The sequence below is a fragment of the Pseudorasbora parva genome, chromosome 16 (genome assembly GCF_024679245.1).
Source record: "Pseudorasbora parva isolate DD20220531a chromosome 16, ASM2467924v1, whole genome shotgun sequence".
NCBI classification, from domain to species: Eukaryota; Metazoa; Chordata; class Actinopteri; order Cypriniformes; family Gobionidae; genus Pseudorasbora; species Pseudorasbora parva.
The window spans coordinates 7967872-7992871 of NC_090187.1; the positions used below are offsets into that span (position 1 = coordinate 7967872).

Here is a 25000-nt window from a genome sequence, read left to right on the forward strand (position 1 = left end):
AAAAATATCTTTATTTTATCTTTATCTTTATTTATTTTTTTTTGGATATTTGTATTTATTTATTGTGACACTCTCATATGTAATTGATCCAGGAAGGAAATCTCTCAAATTTCTTATCTCCAATCTTCTCCAAGGCAGCAATGCGATACATGTAGAGCAAATGGAGACATTTGGTAAGACTATACTAAAGGGGAAAATACCAAAGTCTTAGAGTCCGTTTACACAACACTGATTTCAACCACAAACTTAAAACACTTTATGCGTTTTGGGTGTGTGACAATTGTGTTTTGGTGCCTGAAAATGCAAACTTTTGAAAACAAAGTGAAAGTTTTTAAAAACTATAGCGTTATCGCCTCCATGTAAAGTAAATAAACGTGAATCTGAGAAAAGGGTGACATCATGTGCATGCACATTACGTGTTCAGTATATAGTAGTTTTTCTTTACAAAAACACATCGCCAACTACTGTCCTGCCAGCATAAATCAACACGATCTCATGGTCATGTGTATAAATAGTACGAGTTTGCAATCTCGTGGAACGTATACGCCAAAATGAGTTTTGGCGTGCGTATGGTACGCGTTTTTTTGCGTGCATATGAGACGCACTTAATGGCGTGCTTATGACACGCTCTTGGGTAGGATTAGGGTGGTTGGGTGAGGGGTTCGTATGTATAATACACCATAAAGTGCGTCTCATATGCACGTGAAAAAACGCGTACCATATGCACGCCAAAACTCATTTTGCGGTATACATTCCACGAGGTTGCAAACTCGTACTATTTATACGCATTTTCGTGAGATCCGGCTCGCATAAATACAGGGTTTTAGTCATTTGTGCCTGTCTGTGTGAATGGGGATAATTTTGGTAGCATCTGTACTTAAAGGAAAATATATTCCGCTTTTAGTACATCCTTAACGTGCAAACATACCCTTAAAACCAACTTGGTGTCATTGGAAAAACATACCTGTGGCAACATTTTTGCAAAATGTAAAATACGTACCAATACGCCTTTATGCTTAAAGGGGCAGATTATGTCAGCAATCATTTAAAATGTCTTGTTACTTCTAAGGAGAAACACAGTTAATGCTTAAAACATAACTGACCATCAACTCCATCAAGTTCAATTCTAGTCAGAATATGAGTCTGAAACTGCTCTATTGGGCTGTGATTATGGGGCGTGTTTCAACCGAACCAGGAAAGACATCAATTGGATAGACCTACAACCAATCAGAGCAACGGAGCGACGCATAACGTTAGTTGTCAAATGTCAACAGAACTCAACAGTCATTGCGTGTAACTCCCGGATAACAGAAAATGGGCAAAAAGGCGGGATGTGGGCGGAGCTTAGGTGACGCAAAGACTATAGATGGCGGATAAATGGCTATCCACCTGTCACTCAAAGTAACCACGTTCTTAATTATGCATAACTTTAAGGCTTTAAATAATGTAAAAAAAATAGTTATAAACGAATTCACCCCCCTCACAGTTGTCATGACGGTCAAAGTTAGCCGTATAGGCCAAAACCACAATTTGTACCAGGCTGTAAACATGTTTTTTTTCTGCTGTAAAGTTGGGAATTTTAACATGGGGCTCTATTAGATTCTGCTCCCTTCTGGAGCCTGTTCGATGAATTGCAGTTAACATTAATTCCATATTGGCTTTAAGAGAGATCACGGGAGGTTGCCGCTTGATATAAACCCAGGAATGCAAATTTTAGCAGGCAACCTTGCCAAAATACCACACATTTTACTCCCAAATGACATTTTTTATTTTATTTCGGAGAACCCCCTCCGAGAAGCTATTGAGCTTGTTTTGGGCTAGTAGTTGGCGGGTTTTGTTGTAAAAACTTGGCAAACCTGTCTGCACGTACGCTGGAATAAACAATCTTTGCCGATGTTGTAAAATAAAGGTTTTAAGGATAAACAGAGTACTTACCAACACGATCATCATTTATGAGAGAAATAGTGAAGGTGAATGCATATATGAACAAGTTCTCCATTTAGGATTTAATACAAATTCAACCAAGCTCCTTTGGTGACGTGGATGATTACGTTCCTGTTTATCATCTGTCCATCATCGTCTAAAGCCCGCCCTGACGATTTCATTGGACCGAACAGTTTCTGTTTGGGGATAATCACTCCTCTATGGATCAAGTCCAGACCGAACTGCCCGAGCTCAAATGTTGTGGGCGGGAATGAGTTCGGCTGGCGTCCAGGCTACGATCACATCTTCTCAGCTATTCAATCTCTGAGCAATAAAACTTTTCTCTGGGATGGCACACGGGACTTAACTTTTCTAATCGGCGCATAACCTGAATATTTAGTGTCAGCCACCTAGAGAGATACATAAAGTTCACAGCAGCAGAAATGACACTGCAATCACTTTGCAAGCCTATCCTTTAAGGCCAAACCCCAGGGACTCAATATTATTCTTTAGTTGTTGTGATAGCATGCGGTATAAAGGCCATTGAATTATGTTGAAGTTTAAATAATGGCCTATCAGTGCAACTGCTTTACAGACAACAGGCTCTTTTCTGCTGTAAGAGCAGCAGGCTTGCCCAGAGCTGTGATCAATATGTTTGTAATGCACTATAAACTTTCAACAGGCGGCTGGGCTGGCAAGCAAGTGCAATGGTCTCCCACCCATCTCCAAAGCATGACAGCCTGTTTGTCGATCATAAAAGAAGAATAACACGGGCAGTATTTGACAGGCTTTCTGCTATGATTGCTCAGTTATGGGCACTCGGTGAGCAAACTAATTGAAAATTCTATTTGTTTTGACATTTGCGGCCATGAGACAACAATAGAAAGTCCATTTGGGGAGATCACAACTGTGCTACCACAAGAGAGGATCTGATGAACTTTAATGGCTCTTCTGGAACACACTTCACAATTCTTCCAAGTTCTTAAAGTTCTATAAAACTTTTATGGTTTAATGTGAATAAAGGTTATATTGTTTTTACTAGGGCCCTATAAAATCATATAAAATGTCTTCCAAATTAGTTTTATGCATTGCATTCTGTGTTTTCTGTTTTAATATTTCTGGATTCTGTTTGATGGTTGCCTTAAACCAGTGGTTTTTAAACTTTATGATGCCAAGGACCCCCACATGCTACAAACCTTTTTTTTAAGGGACCCCCTTCCTAAATTGTATATATATATATATATATATATATATATATATATATATATATATATATATATATATATATATATATATATATATATATATATATATATATATATATATATATATATATTATAATATAATACAATATAATATATATATATTTTTTTATGTATGAACAAAAACATTTAAACAGTTAGATAAATAGTATATGCAACATTATAAATACAACATATTGTTAAATTGTCTATACTTAATTTTGAATGCATAAATATTATAATTTATAAATTATTTGTATGAGCAACTTTCACAATAAATGTAATCATGCAGCTTACATACCGCGTTAAGAATACCGCCTTATAACCCCAGTGAGCAACTATAGTGAAAATAAAAAAATAAAAAAATAAAAAAATAAATATTTAGAAAGATACAAAGCAAACAAATTCATTCTGGAATATGGCAAGACATTAAACGGTAAGAATGTTTGGTAGACTTTAACCATTAATGGTTTCTTCGTGTTCTCTGTACTCTGTATTCTAAATTTTCTGGGGACCCCTGGGGGTCCCTGGACCCCAAATGGCAAACTGCTGCTTCAAGCAGAGCAAGTGCTATTCGCACTAACTCCACCTAACAATGCCTGGTTGTGCCAAACAACATAAAAAATTAATAAAAAATGCTGGTAATTCAACGTTTTCAGTGGCGCATCTTCAGTGAAGTGTATGGCAAATTGATCATTGTTTGGACGCAATCAACATGGGTTCGAATATGCCTTTTGAGGAGCTTCCTCTTAAAAAAAAAGAAAAAAAAGAAAAACATTCTAAATTTGAAAATAAAGTGCCTAACAAATTGTTTAATAATAATAATAATATTAATAATAATAATAATAATAAAAGCATTCATTTGGAGGGTAAGGGGTAGGTGTAGGGAGGGTTTTTATTTTCCCTTCAAGGCACATTCATTTATGATTTTAACAACTATAACCATATATGTTATCATACTGTTTCGTAATATACTACAATACACTAAGGTGTAATTTATATCTGGCTCTATTTATACACCTAGTATAAATAGCACTACTGCAAATAAAATACTGCTATTGTCACAGATAAATACTTTTTTTTATTTTTTATTTGTTGTCCATTTTCATTTTTTTCCTTCTGAATTCTGTTTTATTATGTAATACATTGCTTTATCAAAACAGTGGCAATGAAATTAATATTTGAAACAATTTAAATCATTTTTTAAAATGTAATAAAAAAAAATAACAATTCCTTTATTTTTTTGCAAAGTGCTGCACAACCGAGACTTGCTATTTAAATTTAAACATCTATGAAAAACGTTGTGATGTTTCTTATTAATAATGTTTTATATATACATTCTACAATAGTAATGTCACCATTTCATCGTGTGTTTTTTAATTATTTTTGTTTTCTTTGTTTTTACACTTTATTTTTAACGTTTGGATGTTGTGAAGACCTTTGCGTTTCTCTGTGCATCTTATAATGAAATGGTGAAATACTGGTGAAGTGACTCTCAGAGCTAGCCTGACAAGCCAGACCCACATCAAGATATTGGGTGTGGGAACTCCACATTGGCAGGGCTCAATCCGAGGGGCGGGATAAACAGTTGTCTTTCAAACTCTCTCTGCACGCGATAGGATAGCGCTACAACCAACCAGAGCAACGAAGAAGGTCAAACGGATCTAGTTGATAGATTTAACTTTTGCCATATCCGGTCGGCAAAACTCCGAACACATCTTCCTTTCTTAGGAATGACTTCAGCACCGTTGTTTGTTCTTTTCTCAAAGAAAAGCTAAACTCCAAGTCTTCCAGAGTCACCGTCAAAGCTGATTGTAAAGTCTGCCGTTCATCAGCTTCTTTGTTTTCAAGAATCATCACAACTCAGAATCATCACAACTCTGCCGACATTATGTTAAGCCCGCCCACCCACTCTATACACGATGTGATTGGCCAGACCAGAGTTTGGTTTTTCCAGCTCACAAGCCAATTGAGTGTTTTGCTAGAGGACCATGGCTGTAAATTAGATTTGCTGCTGCTGTGCGTCTAGATTCTAGATTTGCTTATCTCAGAGCAGCTCTGGAGGTGAAGTTTATGTGTTCATGTCCTAATGTAGTATAGTACAGGGCTATGAAAATAGTTTACCTCCAACCATAATCAAACACCTGAACATGCTAATCCATCTCTTCAGGATCATTAGAAAATCACAGGTGGGTGTGTTTGAACAGGGTTGGAGCTAAACTCAGCGCATTGGCCCTCCAGGGCAAGATTTGAATAGCCCTGGTATAGGAAGACAGCAGAAGCTGAAAACACCGCAAACTTCACACGTGCTTTAGTAAACTCTGCCGCTCTTTCACTTTGAGACAAGCAGAACTTCATTTTAAAACAGCAGTCTTTTTTCAAGTTCATACTCACAGACGCTAATCCATAATGGCATTTGATTAAGCGTACTGCCCTACTCCTGAATTACTCATCCAAATTTTATCAAATTCTGCGTTATAACATCAAATTCCATGATTGCATCCATTTTCAGCATCACCCTAATACAAGCTTTAACAATATTCACAATAGTCTGTGTTTCAAGCCAAGTTTAAGCTACCAAAAGCTTGTTAAAAAATGAAACATACCTAAGAATTTAAGTAACCAATATGTTTTCTTATAAATCATTGCATTTAAAAAAAAAAAGAAAAAAAAAAGATAAGAAATGCCACTTCTGTCCTGTCTCAGAGAGTGAAAAATCGTCATTGATTTTCAATGAGAGCAGAGAGTCCACCCACATATAGACCTGTGGCGTCCCTGTCAGCAGAGTGATGTCTCTGCCCATCCTGGATACGACCTTGATGATTAGTGATGCAGCCTCCTCCTGGGTGGCAGACGCCTCCATCACCTGTCAAACCCGCTAATGTAGCCCATCTGATCTGCTCCCTGGCCTCGGCTCCTTAATGTTTTGTCATTTAAGGTCCTTTGTAAGTTAACATTCATTGGTATATGCACCGGTATATCATACAGTTTTCATGGTTGAATTGCTACATGGTTATAGCCCATGTCACGTAGGCTTGGGTAATGTTTGGGTTTTTTACGATACCGGTGCAAAAACAGAACTTTTAAAACAGTACCAGTACATAAACGGTCCCTGAACTGATACTTAAAAAAAAGAAAAGAAAAGAAAGAAAAGCCACAAACTGACAGTGGAAGACATTAAAGAATGTGTTTTTATTTTTTTTAAATTAACCATCTTCAAGGTTCTGCTTTATTTTTTTATTTAAAATATAACATGCTAACTATATCATGAACTATCTGTTATTCTGATTTTCAAATATCTGTAAGTGAATGTGATTTGTCATAATGATCCTGTTAGTTGATCTATAATGCGTGATGGGAATCAGAGAACCAGATCTGCCAGATTTACATCATCTGTCGGTCGGATTTACATCAACTAAGTTCATCCTCGTCTCATGAAATACATGAAAGTAAGTGACTGCTGAAATGGGAGAAGAACAGAGTAAACTATATAGTAGCTTATATAATGTGTATCAGATATTAATAAGACATGTAGTCAAATTATAACTGTCTGTTTTATTGACACTTCCATAGACATTAGTGTGTGTTTTTTTGCTAGCATTTTTGTGCATTTATCCCATTAACTGACACCCCCCTTTTTGAAAATAGACATGCAAATGCACTATCCAAACTTAAATGGCTGCAATTCAAGAATGCATTGGAATATAAACCTCATTTTTTATTATATCATTATTGTTGTAGTTAAAGCAATTCAAAATATTAAAGTATACAGTTATAGGAGTTTAAATTAACTGTAAATTAAAAATAATGTACTAAATATATATTCTTTTTATATAGAATATATATTTTACAAAACATGTTTACTCTAAAATTACTACCAAATCAAAACCAAGTTGTGTTCCAAATTTGAAGTTGATATCACACAAATCTAAGTTCCCATGAGATATTGTTCAGGCGCAGTACAAAAAAAAAAACACAGTGTGTAATCCACATTCCATTGATTTTTTTAAATACATTTTCCTGTAAATTTCTGCCCAAATATCACATCCTTCTAGCCTGACAAGCCAGACCCACATCAAGATGTTTGGTCTGGAAACTCACCATTGACAGGGCTCAATCCGAGGGGCGGGATAAACGGTTGTCTTTCAAACTCCCTCTGCACGCGATTGGATAGCGCTACAACCAACCAGAGCAACGAAGGTGAAAGAGAGCTTGTTGATAGATTAAACATTCACCGTATCCGGTCAGCAAAACTACGAACACATCTTCCCTTTTTAAGAATGACTTCAGTGCCATTCTTTGTTCTTTTCTCAGAGAAAAGCTTAACTCCAAGTCTTCTAGAGTCGCGGTCAAAGCTGATTCGAAAGACCGCCGTTCGCCAGATTCTGTAAGCACGCAAACGTCATTATGTCCCGCCCACCGACTCTATACACAATGTGATTGGTCCGGCAAGAGTTAGGGAATACAGCTCAGAAGGGTATTGAGAGTTGCTAGACGACACTTGCGGGCAGATTAAATTTGTTGCCGCTAGGGTGTGTCTAGATTTCTAGGCTAACATCCATCACAAAACTGACCAAATATGGAACCTTGAGACTCCATATGACGACCACATGTGTTTTGTCAAGATTGGAAAAGATTTTGATTATAAAGTAGTTAACGTACATTTTGTCATATGAAACATGACAACGGCAACTAGGGGAGGAGCCTGCTAGAAGAAATTTGAGCATCGCTTCCATGGTAACGCAAAGTCCAATTTCAAAACGGTTTTTACAGGAGGAATTTCGAGTTTGTAAGCTTTCGAATGATACCTAAAATACAGGATACGGAAAAAAGGCCATCAACAAAAGAGTGCCAAGCATCCCACTTGTGAGACAGTGACAATTTAGGTCTGGAACCTAAAATAAACATGATGTGGTAAAAAACACAGAATAGTTGCGATACGTGACAGGCGCTGAGCGCTCAATGAGGAACCGAAATCTGCGTTCTGATTCGGTCCGGTACCCAACACTAATGTCACGTGATAAAACTACCAGAAAATGCCATGGTACTAACAGTTTGGACATGAGCTATAATGACACATGTATTCTTTTTGAAGTACCTAACATGCTATATAAATATGGAAAATATTTACCCAATTTTTTTTCTCTTGTAGATGTTGGTTCATGTCTATATTATACAGTGTAGGTAGCCTGACGTGGTCATACTCAATTCTAGTCAAAATATGAGTCTGAATCTGCTCCATTGGGCTGTGATTATGGGCCGTGTTTCAACCGAACCAGGATAGACCTCAATTGGATAGACCTACAACCAATCAGAGCAACGAAGTGACGCATTGTCAAATGTCAGCAGAGTTCAACTGCACTGTGTTGCCAAGTCCGTGTTTTCTCTTCGGGTTGTTTTCTATGTCTGCGGGTTGAAGCGACTATTATGTGAGACCTGTGTGAGACCCATGGTGTGAATTTAAGGGTTCGATCAAATATAATCCAAGCCCCTTTGATGACGTGCATGATTACGTTACTGTTTATCATCTGTCCGTCATCGTCTAAAACCCGCCCTGATGATTTCATTGGTCCGAACAGTTTCTGTTCGGAGATAATTACTCCTCTATGGAGCGAGGCCAGACCGAACCGCCCGACCTAAAAATGTTGTGGGCGGGGCTAAGTTCGGCTGGCATCCAGGCTACAGTGTAGGGTGGAGAGTGCTTCCTCTTTCTTTCTTTCTTTCTTTCTTTCTTTCTTTCTTTCTTTCTTTCTTTCTTTCTTTCTTTCTTTCTTTCTTTCTTTCTTTCTTTCTTTCTTTCTTGCCAAATCCACCAGTTCAAAGTTCTATGTTTTAATGTGTTTGACGTTGCGCCGATGGGAGTGGACAGTTCTGCGCATTATCTAGTGACGACGTGCAAATTAAAGCACACAGACACAGGCAAATATCAACCAATAGCAGCTCAAATTAGTTTCTTTCCGGAACTAATGTATCATTGTGGACGGAAGGCCAAAACGGAGTGAAAAAGGTGCCTTTTTTAAACAAAATCATGTTAGTGTGGACAAGGCCTCAGATAGCATATTAAAAGATGAACATTCTTCTAATGGAACTTTCATGTACAGCACACAGCGTGCCAGACATCATTGTGCGATCCAGCTTCTAGACACCACATGACCTATCAGTTTCTCGCTTCGCAGATGTGAACTTGTGCTCTGTATCTTACATCATGCTGAGAAGAATCAGATTTTGGCGTATAGCTGGATCAAGGGAGAAACGCTGGTATATTAATGCATGATGGTCACAGCAGGCTCTTTCCCCTTCAGTGCGATGCAGGCCGCAGCGCCGGTCACAGTTCTCCCAGGGTGGCAAATGCTGGGCCATGCAGATTTGCATTTGTTTATCATTTGAACTTTCTGCATTATTAATTCTGCCGTCATTCTCGATCCCACTTCACTGCAAGGAATTCGCCACTGGTTAGCAATGTGTTCCTGTTTGTAACCACTTCAAGTTGTGATTGATTATTGATGATATCATATGGTTTTGACATAAACAGTATTTCCTGTTTAGTAATATCTCTGTGATTACAAACGTAACAAGATAATCACGGGCAACCGCTTTTTCCGTTGGATCCTTAATGAATAACACATTAGCCCTTTTTCAAAATCTAGGCAGCTGCCTTACATGCTACTGCCTACATAGGCTGCTGCCTTCTAAGGCACCACTGTGTGTATTTGTGAAAACTATTATATTTTACGCAAAATCGTTTTTTTTTTTTTGTTTTTTTTTTTTACCACATGTACATTTACTTACATTTGCATATGCACAAAAACATTGATATACTGACAGCATATGATTGCAGCTCACAAGCGCGGAGTCCGAAGTCGCATACTTACTAAATGGGTACTTTTTTTGAATATGTAATTACTTTGTGACAGTTTAGAAAGTATGTTCTATAATTTTTGTTGTAGGTCTGCAGTGGTGTCAAATTTTTGAGTACATGTAATCAGCTTACTGTACTTAAAGGTATAGTTTAAGTATCCATTTAAGTATTTTTTTGGCTATACGCCGTACTTTGACCGAGTACCAAAAGTTATCAGCACCCTCTACTCTCTATTTAACTACATTTTTGAATAAGCATACACTAACAGTCAAAACTTTTAACTGGTAGTGTATGTATACTCTATACAGTTGTAATGAGAAATGTTATAGCTGCATTCGAGAAATGTATCTGTCTTGTTTCCTCGCTGCATAATAGGCAATGACTTTGCTGACAGCGTTTGCACACAGAGGCATCTCACGGAACTGATTTCAGACAGACTTCTGAGGCAGCGTAACAGTTTAATGATCTACAGCAAAAGCTGAGTGAGCAAATATTGAATTACTCTGATAGTAATTTCTCGCTAGAAATAACATCAAAATTGGTCAATGTTAGTCAAAAACATATATTCACACACAAACTGACCAGCAACTACAACTTTCAGACCGCATCTTTCGTTTTCTAGCTCAACTGTCAAAGAATGAAAGGCACAGGGTTGTGGGATATCAAAGGCAGCGAAGGATACATCTGTGCATTTTAAGTTTTCGGATACAGCCTATTACAGCAGCGTCCGAAATTGCATACTCTCTTGAGTAGGTACTTATTTTGAATAATGAATTACTTTCACAACCGCTAAAAGAGTATTTTTAATATAGTATGAATGTGTATAGTATGAATGTAATCCAGATGTACTACTGCATTCGCCATGTTGTCATTTTCATGTGATTCTTAAATCCATTCCTTTGGCCTCACGTGATATAGAACATCATAAACACTTCAGATTCTCGACAGAAGTCGTAGGCCATCCTGGCACTTTTTGATAAGTACCTACTCTTTCATAAGCACTGTGAAATCGGACATCTTTTGTCATATACTGTTTATCCGACTTTATATATAGGGAGGTCTGAGACTGGCACCTTACTTGTTCTGCGGCGGTTTATTTCTGCTGCAAAATACAACTATCGCCATCTACACTGCACTACTTATCTTGTGCATTTTAACCTTTTTTCACCCGAAATTGTCAACAAAGCTACACGAATATGAGTGCATTAGCAATAGCGAGTCAAGTGCAATGTTACTTAGTATTATTTAATCAATAATATTGAAAAGATTTGTTTGAAGGGTATGGGTTAAATCCAAGCGGCAACCTCCACTTTGAGTGAGGTGGATAGCCATTTATCCACTGTCTGTTAGTCATCGCGTCACCTCAGCTCCTTCCACATCCCGCCTCTTTGCACATTTTCTGTTATCCGGGCGTGACACGCTGCCAAGATAGCAATGGCCAGCTCGTCTATACTTTACACTTGAAAACTTCTCTTCAGAATTATGTGGATGACATCACTGAAACTACGTCCATATGTTTTAACAGTAAATCATGCCATTTTTGAGCACTTGAGCTTAAGTGACACTTGTTTGTAGACATGTCAACCTTGATTTACTGCAGTATTGAGGTGCTCCATTTTATTTAGTTTTAGAAAATAAACACGTGATTGCTCTCATCACAAATCTTGTTTTTTTACTGGTATATCTCTTAGGTGGTGCAGGACTAGTGCACCTTTGAGCCTACATTCAGTATGAGTAACATTCTTAAGTACTGTTAAAATCAGATATTAAATGATTTTAACTCAATTGGTAGTGAACATAGTTACTTGTAACATGTAATGGAATCATTTTGGCAGTAAGGCATCTCTAATTTTACTTGAGTATTGTTCTCAGGTACTCTGGTAATCTGGATGTACTACATTCATCATGTTGTAATGTGACCTATACCAGAATCAGTTGTGTCAATTCCAATAACAAATCCTCTCCTGTGGGTTCATGAGATACTAAACTGTCCATTAGATGCACTCTTCAAAACCTCACTTTTTTTTTTTTTTTTTTTTTTTTGCTTTGGCTACTGCTTTAAGAATACTCATTTGTACATATTACACTTTTCATAGACTGTTTTCTGTCTAGTAGACATGGAGGCAGCCATGGCTTTTGAATGTCATTGTTCTTCATATGACTATGTGTCAGATCATTTTAAGAATAGGCACTACATGCATGCTAACATCTTGAATAATCAGACACACTTCCTTGTTAGCACACCTCATGCAGAGCATGCACCTTTGGTGTAAAAATGAGAGGGGAAAGGCTTTGAAATTGCCCTGCCAACCTACAGCTGGGTATTTTCCATCCTGGCCTTTTACCCTTGTGCTAACATTTTTTAAAGGTTCAAAGTGGCATGGCTCCACTGTAACATGTTAGTCACACATTCTAGTACGAGTCGCGGATTAAAATGAGAGGCCCCGAAATCAGCTTGTCCCACCTGGACCAGACCTCTTCCAAATGACTAACCGTCTGTCACCATGACTGGCATGCTTGTGGTCTTAAAGGGAAACAGGTTCGTTCAGCTACTGAAAGTTATTTTCTCACATGCTCTTATTTGTGTGCATGTACATGAATGTAAATGTCCACGGAAATACTTAAAAAGGCAAAGTGCAACATGCTCAAAATGCTGTATTATGTTTGCGGTGTTAATTTGTTCTCGATAATTAGTGACATTGTTTACTGACATATTTAGTAGAGGCTAGTTAAGGCAAGCATCGCTTTAGAGGTAGTGGTTTTTGTTATAACATTTTTTAAGAATCTACATGACTGAAACCATTGGGTAAACATGGGTCAGTAAGATGTTGTAATGTTTTAATGCTGAATGTATATGTAAAAAAATCTATCTATCTAGATTAAATATTATATAATGCTTCTGGATTATATATATATATATATATATATATATATATATATATATATATATATATATATATATATATATATATATAAATCCAGCAGTCACAGCGCGAGAGCAGCTGGACCATCTCACGCACAGCTCTGACAAACTCTACTGGCGTCTGGCGCTTTCGCCTCTCTACTGAAGTGATAACGAGCGTCAGGCAGTCGCTCTATTCATTTGAATTTGAATACAAGCGCAACATCATGTGTACAGTAAAGGCTCTGTGGTGAAACTAGCTGAACCAGACCTCTAGCTCCGACCATGGGAACGGAAGTGTTGAGGTAAACTAAAGTCTGCCTACACGACTGTGATCATCACCATAATCAGATATGAGGTCGCAGCGGTCCAGACCTCTGTATTTATGTAGGTGTATATAGTAAATGTTGTAAAACAATTTAACCATAGGCCTATTAGGCATAGGAATCACAATCGTGTGCATATTGTGAATTCATGTATTAAACGTATTTACCTCTCGTAGCCTTAAGTGAATTAACTTGTCTAAAAAAAATACTTAATAAAATATACGCTAACTATTGCATGACCCTATGTTTACTTTCTTCACTGACAAAAGAAAATGAATAGACTATCAGTCAGAGCTCAGCTTTAGGATGGGAAGACACAGGGCAAGAGAAGGAGACAGAGATAAAGAAAGAGAAAAGAAAAAGAAAAGAATGAGAGAGTGATGAAATAGCAGGTATGACAGATAATCTACTGCCCACTAACATGGGTTTAAAAACATTTTTTATAGTATTATATATATATATATATATATATATATATATATATATATATATATATATATATATATATATATATATATATATATATTTTTTTTTTTTTTTTTATTTATATAATTTCAATAATCTTAAAATGCACACACCTAGTAGATCAGGGATAGTGGGCATTGACTGCATTATGCTCTGGGACTAAAATTTAAAATATCTTAAACTGTGTTCCGATGATGAACAGAGGTCTTACGGGTGTGGAACGACATTAGGGTGAGTCATTTATGACATCAATTTCTTTTTTAGGTGAACTAACCCTTTAAGGCAGTTGTATGCTTCAAAGTTGTTCCTGATTCTAGAAACCTGTTTGCTTTGAACTCATATCTGGAGTTAATATGTTGCAGCCGGGAATATTTATATATAGGCCTACTTAATATTACAATTTAATATTTAGACAGTATACTCATTCTATCTCTGTGCTTTGACGCTTTAAAAAATAATAATAATAATAATAAAATAAAAATAAAAATAAAAATAAAAATAAAAATAATAATAATAATAATAATAATAATAATAATAATGAATTATGCATTGAAAACATTGTGGCACCATGATCGCACTGAAGACTGGAGTAATAATGCTGAAAATTCAGCTATGACATCACAGGAATACATTAAAAAAAAGAAACATTATTTTAAACTGTAATATCTTTAAAGAGCCATGCACATGACATCTAAAAAACTAGTAGGCTAAATCATGTGCACGATTTACAATCTCGTTCCCTTGATTTATAAATCGTGCGCACATTTTACTATCCTGTTCCCTTGATCTATAAATATTGCACGCGTTTTACTAATTCGTTCCTTCGATTTTCAAAATTGAAACGATTTATAAATCAAGGGAACGAATGAGTAAAACGTGTGCACGATTTATAAATTAAGGGACGAAATTAGTAAAACTTGCGCACTATTTATAAATCGGGGGAACGAAATAATAAATTGTGCGCACTATTTTTTCTTGTATGTCATGTGCGGGACTGTATATTTTTTATAATATTTATTTGTAATAATTTAAATGCAGCCTTGGTTAGCATAAGAGACTTCTTTCAAAAACCTAAAACATCCACTGTGCATAAAATATACTGTATATTGTATCTGTCCTCACATTTTTTGACATGAGAAGGCTCTCGTCCATTGATGCACTATTTAAAAACGAGTAAAGACATTTCCATCTGGATTAATGTGGTGTACATGAGACAAAACAGCTTTTTCTGAGCTTTTAATGCTGCGCCATGCACATCGCAGACGGAAAATGTTTAAGCTGGCCCGAATTGTTTTCCAAAGAGTGAACCTTGTGTCCGTCTCCAATGCTTACCACAAGACACCAAACCAATGGCTTCTCCATACCTCGCTCCAGAGCTCCTGGGCACCTTTCAAGCTAACAGACTGAAAGTTTAGTACCTTAGTCATGCCATCATGGCAAAGAAAAGACAACGCGTCTGCCAACGATAGCCACCTGTTCCTTCCAAAGACTACAGTGATGGGTATGTTATTACAAACTCACACTCCTGGTGCCAAGACACTGAGAACTCCATCAAAAACAGAACCGTCTCGAGAGAGAAAAAAACACGCGGGTGAGGAGTCGTGTGGGTACGAAGAAGATCTGCAAGCAATTTATGCAGAGTAGCATTGCTCCTTTTTATTTTCCCTTGTTTTTTTCCATGTGGGCCAAATACCACAGGCCCCAATAAAGAAACAGAAATGTGGTTTAATGAAGTTCATAAATCTGTGTTATTTGCTGCCAACTCCGAGCGCCACTTAATGCGTCTGCAGATCCTTCCCTTCTCGTTCACCCCGCTCCCGCCCACCCCGTGCTAAATCCACGCTCTCATTAAAGTTACACGTTTTCAAGCCTGTCTCCTTCAGAACCGCAATATCTTGATGTCATCCTGTTTTCCACTGCCGTTTTCCCACTAACGCTCCATGCATTAAGACTCTTCCTGCCCGTGTCATCCTCTCTGCCCTTTCGGTCTCAGCCCCACGCACGACCTCCTGGGAGAGCGACTCTGATTGGTTTTGATAGTTGTTCTTCACTACTCTGCAGAGGGCAACACTTCATTAGGGACAAATTGCTAACACCTGGTGTGTGTTTATTAAGACAAAAACCAGCCACGTTATTGGCTTCTGAATCCTCTGGTACAAGGGAGAAGCACCTGAGGCCATTCAGCCCTTTAGCGGCCCATAAACAAATAAATCCCAATAAAAGAACCACCCAGCTGCTATACCTTGTTACGAGACGGTAGGGCTTCTAATAATGTCGGAAATCTTTCTTTTACGAGTTTTTTAATATGAAGGCATTCATACGCCATTTGTTTTGTTCCAGTCACACACTGTACAAAGAAACACCATAACAGCATTTTTCCGACGGCGCTTCTGGGCTTTCTGTTCACATTGAGTAACTCTTTTGTAATTAAATCCGTACTTTAAGCTCAGATGCTAATGAACAAACCATTCCTTCCCACAAAACAGAGATGCATAAGTAAATAGGTAAATAAATAACAGCTGCGTGACTACTATAACGTGGGCGCTCCAATCAAAAATAGACCATTATGTCCATTGTTTCCTGTCAGTCCACTAAGGTCCAGCAGGAGATCTCTGGCTACAGGTAATCATCCGTCAAATAAAATAGATCATTAAAATACCACAAACTGGGCAACCCAAGGCTTTCCAGCAGGCTGGGTGCAACTAACTAGCTCAAGATGAGTGTTCCATTCAAGCCTTAGCATGATGTCCAGGAGAAGAATAGCGAGAATGGTTGGACTCCTAATGGTTGAACTTCTTAAAGCCGAGCATACAGGATTTTTCTGTACTTTTACAATTGCTGCTTAACCCTTATGCATCCCTGGGGACGTTTCCATCCACCATGGGGTGCTTTTGAGTCTTAATTTGGTCACAACTATCCCTGTGTTTCAGCAAATGGAATGATTTTTGGTGACAAATCTTATTTTTATACATATTTTGGGAAAATGCTTTGACATATTTTTAACTAACTCAACAGTACACTCTGGGCAAATTCACTACCCTTTCATTACCCTCATGGATGAAAACATCCAATAAAGTAAACTGCTATAAAAATGTAACAGTAACGGAAATCAATGGGGCAAAAACAGCCACGAGGAGTAAATGAGGGAGAAAAATTTAAATCTGATGCTGCGAAAAAAATACAATGCATCAAAGCCAATGTTTTTTTCTAATCTTTGACATGTCCAAGACTGTGATTAAAGGTAAAATAATAATAATAATAATAAAAAATAAAGTCCACAAATACATTTTACAGTATAATGTGTTTCCCCCCCCCCCCCCAAATCACTGACATCATTTACGAAATTGGCAATTAAAGAGTTAAAATCCAGATTTTTTTTTTTTTAAACATTTGGTAGTTTTGATCAGGACTGAGGTTGATTAAATGATTTATGCAAAAAAAAAAAAAACATTATAATTTGAAACAAAAAATATCATTTTTACAGCAGTAATTTTAGTGGATGTTTTCATCCACGAGGTTAATGAACGGGTAGTGCATTTGAAGGATGTACAAGGGTTATCAGATTGTACAATATTGCTGCCTTCAAGTGTGCCTGGGAAACAAGTCGGGCGTCCATTATTAAAACTCATCACACATTCAAGCCGGACACATAACATGCACTCTTAGAAAAGAAAAAAAGAAAAAAAAATCTATGGAAGGGTGGGCAATACGACCAAAATCTTATATCACCAGTTACGATATACATTACAATAGTACGGAAGTTCAAGTTCAAGTTTTATAAAAAAGTCGAAATAAAATCTTGAGAATAAACTCATTAAATATCAAGAATAAAATCCTTGTGTTTCGAGAAAAATCTCGTTATATTTCGAGAAAAAAAGTCGAAATAAAATCTTGAGAATAGCGCATTCGATCAGTGTTCATTGCATAGCATACTGATAGAGGACATGGCAGAGTTGGATCACTTAGTCAAGCTATATTTCAGACTTTCTTTCAGTAACAAAGAAATACTATCAACTTTAGCTAATTATGACAAAATTATATTATTGTCCTCTATCAGTATGCTATGCAATGAACACTGATCGAATGCGTTATTCTCAAGATTTTATTTCGACTTTTATTCTTGAAACAGAACGACTTTATTCTCGATATTTAATGAGTTTATTCTCAAGATTTTATTTCAACTTTTTTCTCGAAATATAACGAGTTTTTTCTCAAAACAGAACGACTTTATTCTCGATATTTAATTAGTTTATTCTCAAGATTTTATTTCGACTTTTTCTCGAAATATAACGAGTTTTTTCTCAAAACAGAACGACTTTAAACTCATTAAATATCGAGAATATTCTCGAGATTGTATCTCGACTTTTTTTCTCGAAATTTAACGAGTTTAATCTCGCATTATAATGACTTTAATCTCGAGATGCTTTTTTTTTTTTTTTTTTTGCTTGGCCCTTATACTCTTCCGTACAATAGTTATTTTTGTTTTAAATAAGCTTTAAATAATTTTTTTATAACATTTAAATGTCATAATTCATATCACAATTTTCAATATCATTTAAAACGGGGGTATTCAATTAAATTTCCAAGTCTCTAGAGGCCTTTAGAGGTCCGGTCTATATTTCCTTCCCAGTGGAGGTCTAGATTATCAGTATATAATCAGTTCTGCCCAATTAGGTCAGAGGTTTGATCAAGCTATTATTATTGTGACAGAAATATACAGTTTCTAAAGAGTTCAGGGTTTTTCTCCTGAAGTTTGGACATTTTTTTAATGTTTTGCTTAAAATATGCACCTATCTACAAACAATGTACATAATACTCAAAATGTCCTCATTATGAACAGAAAACAAAGTCAACTAGCAATTTTAAATTGTACGTTGTCTTTCCTTGCCAGCTATAACAATCATTTCCCCAATTATAGCATTTACATGATTCTTTTGGAATGCTATTTAGCCTACTAAATAATAATGCTAATTGTAGACAAATGTCACAAACCTGGTTTGAGCAGTTAGAGTCATAGGCATGATATATAAAAAATAACTAAATTTGAGGTTGTTTTCTTCAGTGTTTTCAACATGACATCATGACTTTGCGTAACATACAGGCCACTTTCTAAAGCCAAGTGGCGTGTTATCTGTACTCATTTTGAGCTATCCGCGTGTATTTCTTCGCTGAAACTAACCATCATTTTAGTGTTTATATATACGCCATGTGATTCCGCGTGTATATCTACGCCGTGTGATTCCGCGTGTATATCTACGCAGTGTGATTCCACGTGAATGTCTATGCCGAAACGAACCATTATGCGTGTGTGTGTGTGTGTCCACAATGTAAATGGATTTATAAACTTTATTTTAAAAAAATGTGTGTGTGTGTGTGTGTGTGTGTGTGTGTGTGTGTGTGTGTGTGTGTGTGTGTGTGTGTGTGTGTGTGTGTGTTTGTGATGGGTAGGTTAAGGGGTAGGGGCAGTGTAGGGGGATAGAATGAAACGGCATTGATAAACACGCAAAAAAAAGTGATAATGCGTCTTGATAGCACGCCAAAAGGGCATACGCCATTTCATGAGATCAGTCTGGTGTTTTAGCAATTGTATAAATCTGCTTTACTGCTCGTCGTGCTTCTGCTACTGTTGTTAAAATAACCACTTTTTCAAATAAGCCCAATTTGAATGGTGCGCAAGTCCAAAGTCTTTACTGTGTAAATTATATATAGCCTACTGGCACATTTATTCATTTATTTAAGTTACAAAAGTGATTTAGTCAAGACCACTGAGATATTTTCTCTTTTTTGTTGTTTGATTATCATTAATAATAACAGCAGGTTAATTTGGAAGCTGTCACTTTAAGTGAGTTTTCTCTCTCCACTGTTAAGACATAAATGACTATTTACTTGCCAATGCATGGACACTTTGACACATAGGTATGTATATTTAACTCGCACGCAATGTATGCTCTCAGAAAGTTTGCGCCTATGCTGAAAAGATGTACATTTCACTGCTAATTGTGCCATATAAGGTAAGACCTGACATTCGAATGGTATTGTAAAAAGTCAAGCAATGCTCTTGTGATAATGTTGTGACTGCAAAAGAAAAATTCTGAAAGCTCAAAACATGGCCAGATTCGCTGCATGAATGAGTAATTGGCTGACAATGAGAATGTCTTATTAAACAGTCAAAACTGTGTAAAAAATCTAATACAATTTGCACCCAGCTATGTGCATGAAGACCTGCGTGTCTGGTCATGAGGATATAAGCAAACCCTGCATTTATCAGCACATCTGAATTATCACACTGTCAGGCTGCCGATGGCTGGTTAGATGTCTCTCCTGTGACAGCTGAAATCACACACACACATTTTGCTCTAATTAAACCACCAGAAAACATAAGGAACTGTCATGTATTCAAACTGGAATAAATTGAAAGAACTGCATTAAGATTCAAATTTGAGCTTTGAATTGATGGGGCACAAGAATACTGTCAGGAGTTAATAAAATACTGACAGTCGTGTTACTCTCATCATGTTTACAAGATGTAAAAAAACAACAACTATATTTTGTTATTAAATCACCATTTATGGTCTTCCTGCTTTAAAAAACTAGAAGATTTTTTGTTGTTGTTGTTGCTCAAAATACACAACGGTCCTGTCTAACCCTAAGTTTATTTCGAGTTAGTAACCTATACATCTTTTAAATATATATATATATATATATATATATATATATATATATATATATATATATATATATATATATATATATATATATATATATATATACATATATATATATATAAACATTTTTTTTTTTAAGTATACTTTCATTCTACTTTTTATATACTTCTCAGAAATATATTTAAAATTGCACTTAAGTATACTTGGCTTATACTGACATAAAAGTCTAAGTATATTTGGCCTACACATGTATAGTATGCCTCTTTTTTATAGTTGGCAGTGTAAATAAGGAAAGAACTAAAATTCTAGTCTTTATTGAAGTACTTTCTTACACTATAGATTCAAAATATATCAGTAAATATAGCCTACGACATTGCAATAAAAAGGAAGTTAGTGTTGCATAACTTCAGTTTTATATGAATATTGCCAGTTGCTTTGCTTGCTTTTGCTTTTCCAATGGAAATATTTCTGAATGAAACTGAAGCAGCAGTGGTGTTTAGTTCCTGAATGATTTAGTGTTTTTGAATAAACTGTTGAAGTAATGATTATTTCCCAGCATGCTTTGCCCATGGCACTCGAAAGGGAGTGTAAATGCTAAAATGAAGTGTTATATAATGTTGTTTTTGTTTTGTTGTGTTCAAGATTAAAGGTAATGGACATTTAGTAGTGATTAATGTTTTGTTATGTTCATTTAGAAGAGTTTCTGTTAATTTGGGTTTTTAGAGAGTTAACACCATGGTGACAAGTGACGCATGCTGCTTGGTTTGAGAGCAGGTAAGTTGCATGACTTAAAGGTTCCGTTCATCGCGATTTCATCTTTCAAACTTTAGTTAGTGTGTAATGTTGCTGTTAGAGCATAAATAATACCTGTAAAATTATAAAGCTCAAAGTTCAATGCCAAGCGAGATATTTTATTTAATAGAAGTTCTCTTTCAAAGCCAACAGCGAACGGCTGGTTTGGACTACAGCAGGAAGTGCAGGGATGTAATGACGCCACTAGAACCGTTTGTTGACTAACCCTTCGCCCACAAAAACACGCAAAAAAGGCAGCGTGGTCTTGTTGCTCTCCCACGTGGAGAAGAGCGCGCATTCAGCGCTTGCATTTCCCTGTTATGGTAAGAGGCGGGACCTTTCCTGGCAAAGTGCGCTAAGCTGCTGTCCAATCACAACACGGGAAGCGCTGGCCCAATCAGAACTCGTTACGTGTTTCTGAAGGAGGGACTTCATAGAACAAGGAAATCATCAGGCCGTTTTTAGGACAGAGGAAACAGCGCTGTACAGATAAGCAAACTGTGTGAAAAATACAGTTTTTTTTTTACACGCAAAACATGAACTCATGTTATATTGCACACTGTAAACATAATCAAAGCTTCGAAAACATGCAAAGAATGGGAACTTTAAGTTGCTGTAATCATTCAGTAAGTGCTATGCCATGCTATTGTTAACATGGTGGTAGTGTACTCAATTATTTAATTATTTACAAAATAAATATCTTACTTAAACTTAACTTATTTATTTTAGTTCTGACAACTTATTGGTGTTTACAGCGACGTAAATAACAAATTTGAAATTTGAAAGAATGTTTTATGCAAATTTATATCCAAATGTTTGAATTAGCTAACTCAGTACTTAAAGTTAGGAGCAATTAACATTCATGAGTACTACAAACTCAAAACTCGATAGTTCTGCTTATTTAAAATTGGGAACAACATAACTCAAATTTGATAACTGATAACCTCACATTGTTTTTTGAGTTTGAGCCCAACTTATTCAGGTTTACAGTGCACTAGCCCTTCCCCTGCTAACTTCCCTCTCGTTCATTTGGGTGTACGCAGAACCCTTGCAATGTGTTTAAATGGAATGCTCCTGAAAAATTGTATAGGCTACACAATAGAATATATAGCTTAGTATAAAACGGTAACATTTACAAACTATTCTGTTTGTACTAAATAAACTAAATTTCACTGGTTTGACTCATTTTGTTGAATCTGCTTATGTACATAAACCATCCATATGAACAGATTGAACTCTCCAATGTTACATATGCTACAGGTGAAAGTTTAGGATGAACTGATTTACTAGAATGATTAGGAATCTCCAACGCCACGCCACATATGAGAGAGGACCATTTAACCCACACAAACCAATCAGATTTGCATGTTTGATTATTTACTCATTTTGCCTGGCTACACTCTCAGAAAAAAAAGGTACAGTCACTGGGGCGGTACCCTAAGGTACAAAAGTGAAAAGGTACATCTTTGTACCTTACTAACCCCTAAATGGTACATATTAATACCTTAAAAGGTACATATCAGTACTTTAAGAGTGTGAATTAGTACCTTAAAGGAACATAGTAGTACCTTAAGGGTACATATTAGTACCTTTTTGGTTTTGTACCTTGGGTACCGCCCCAGTGACAGCAATGTACCTTTTTTCCTGAGAGTGTATCAAGCTCTGGTGGAACATAAACATTATGTGTATTGTGTGTGTTACACTTTAATGTTACCCATTGGAAAAAAAAAATTGCTTACTAGAAAAAGCAATGTTTTATGCAATAAATAAATAAAGGTAATGATTTACTCCCCAGTAATAGACTGCATAGAGTAGCTCCATATTTTTCCATTAAATATTGCCTTTTCCAATTCAAATTTGACTCAGTATGACCTGCAAACATTTGGTGAGGGTGTAGCTTTTGTAGTCATGATGCATTTGCACACAATATAAAGCACATTGGCAGCAAGTGCGAGACCCATAAATGAATCCAGCCAATGAAATGCAGTAAGCTTATAGGACTAAAAGGAATGTGTTAAATTGTTACAGTTGCTTTTATGCTCTGCACAAGACAAATAACGTCATTATAAATTGTTGTCATAGTAACACCATTCACAAAACCATGGGAAAATATTACAACATCATGTGATGTTCAAGTTGTTCCAAGGTGAGACCCATTTCCTGTTCTTGTGAGGCTTTGATACATCTCCTTAATGCTTTTCTGCTCCAAGGTCAGTTGTTAGCTTTTATACGATTGAGGAAAATTCAGTTCATTCAGTTTGCTTTAGTGTTATATTCATGCAATGCCGTTTCTGACACTGTGCCGGGCTGCATGTTTATTTCAGGGCATCTATAGTATTAGCTCAAAATGGGAAAACCAAAGTTCTTAGGTATACTCTCTCTCTCTCTCTCTCTCTCTCTCTCTCTCTCAATTACTTATTCCTGTAAGCCAAGTGTCTCCACGGTTAGCATCAAGAGGTCAACACTTTAATTTGTGACTCCAGTTAGCAGCTTTCTGTACAAAGACCCATGTGCCGTGTATATGCGCATTGTGTGGGTTTTCAATTTCTCTATATGCTAGGTAAGGCATGCTGGCTTTCTACACAGTGCCCATGGAGTACTGGCACTCTTACTGCAAGCTCAGATAGTCAGAACCCATTATTTTATATAATATGAGCTTACATAGAGGAAGCTAAATGATATTTACACACTAAATGTCTACAAATCCTTTCCTGTGGCTGGGATGTCATAATTTCCACTATTCCACTATTTAACAGATACCGTACATATTTACAAAAAAAGTATTAAATAGTGTTGCCATGTAAATCCTTGAAGTACCTTAGAGTGCCATTTTAATATATGGTATTGGAATGTGACAGGCTAATCTCTACCTACATTTTTACAAAACCTTAAAAAAAATGTTTTATTCTTTTTTTACAATAACTATGCTTACAGAGGCAGACAATACTTCTTTTTGCACAGTGTGTTGTAGAATAGGGCTAGGTTGTCACCGTAAAACACATGATGCGTACTAATACACTAATACCAGCCATATCTATGGCTCTTATGGCTCTTATGGTGTATTAAATCTGCATGGTAGCTCATCTGGTACACCAAAGTGGAGATCACAGGTATGAGTCCAGTGAAACATGAGTTATGATAAAAGAGCTCAGTGACTTGAAGAATTAATCTAAAATGGCATGGTTGCTTCAGCAAATAAAGCTCGTGTTTGCTTTTGTTAACACTATTGGTTAGATTTAGTGTAGGGCTATTTTCAAACATGACAGCAAATTAACCTCTTGATGCCACTAACCGAATATTTCATTTCCAAACTGCAGTACATACAAAATCCTTTGTAATAAAACGTTGCCAGATTCACTTTAATCTGTTTTGGATAAAACGGAACATGATTTCAGTGCCACTCACTGGACATCACAAACCTTTTTTTTACTAATTAGTCTTGGTTTGGAGGTGAACCTAACCTTTCTAATAGTGGACACTATGGGGAATGCCTCTAGAGGATGCACTGTCTCCTTCCCCTTCTCAGGGAACCAGGGACGTTTCCATTCAAATGGGAACTTGAACTGCATCCTCTAGTCTTGAGCAGGGATGGGCAAACCTGGTCCTGGAGGGCCCCTGCCCTGGAGAGTTTAGTTGCAACCCTGATCAAACTCACCTGCCTGTAGCTTTCTAGTAATCCTGAGGGCATTGATTAGCTGGTTCAGGTGTGTTTGATTAGGATTGGAGCTAAACTCTGTATAGGGCAGTGGTCCTTGAGGGCCAGGATTGCCCATCCCTGCTCTAGAGGCATTCCCCATAGTGTCCTCTAGAGGTATATCATTCCTCTT

General features: G+C 36.6%; 1 protein-coding gene across 1 annotated transcript in view; it reads right to left on the reverse strand.

Annotated features, from left to right (window-relative positions):
* nectin1b (nectin cell adhesion molecule 1b) overlaps positions 1-25000 on the reverse strand; it is a 321725-nt gene that overhangs the window by 103574 nt on the left and 193151 nt on the right.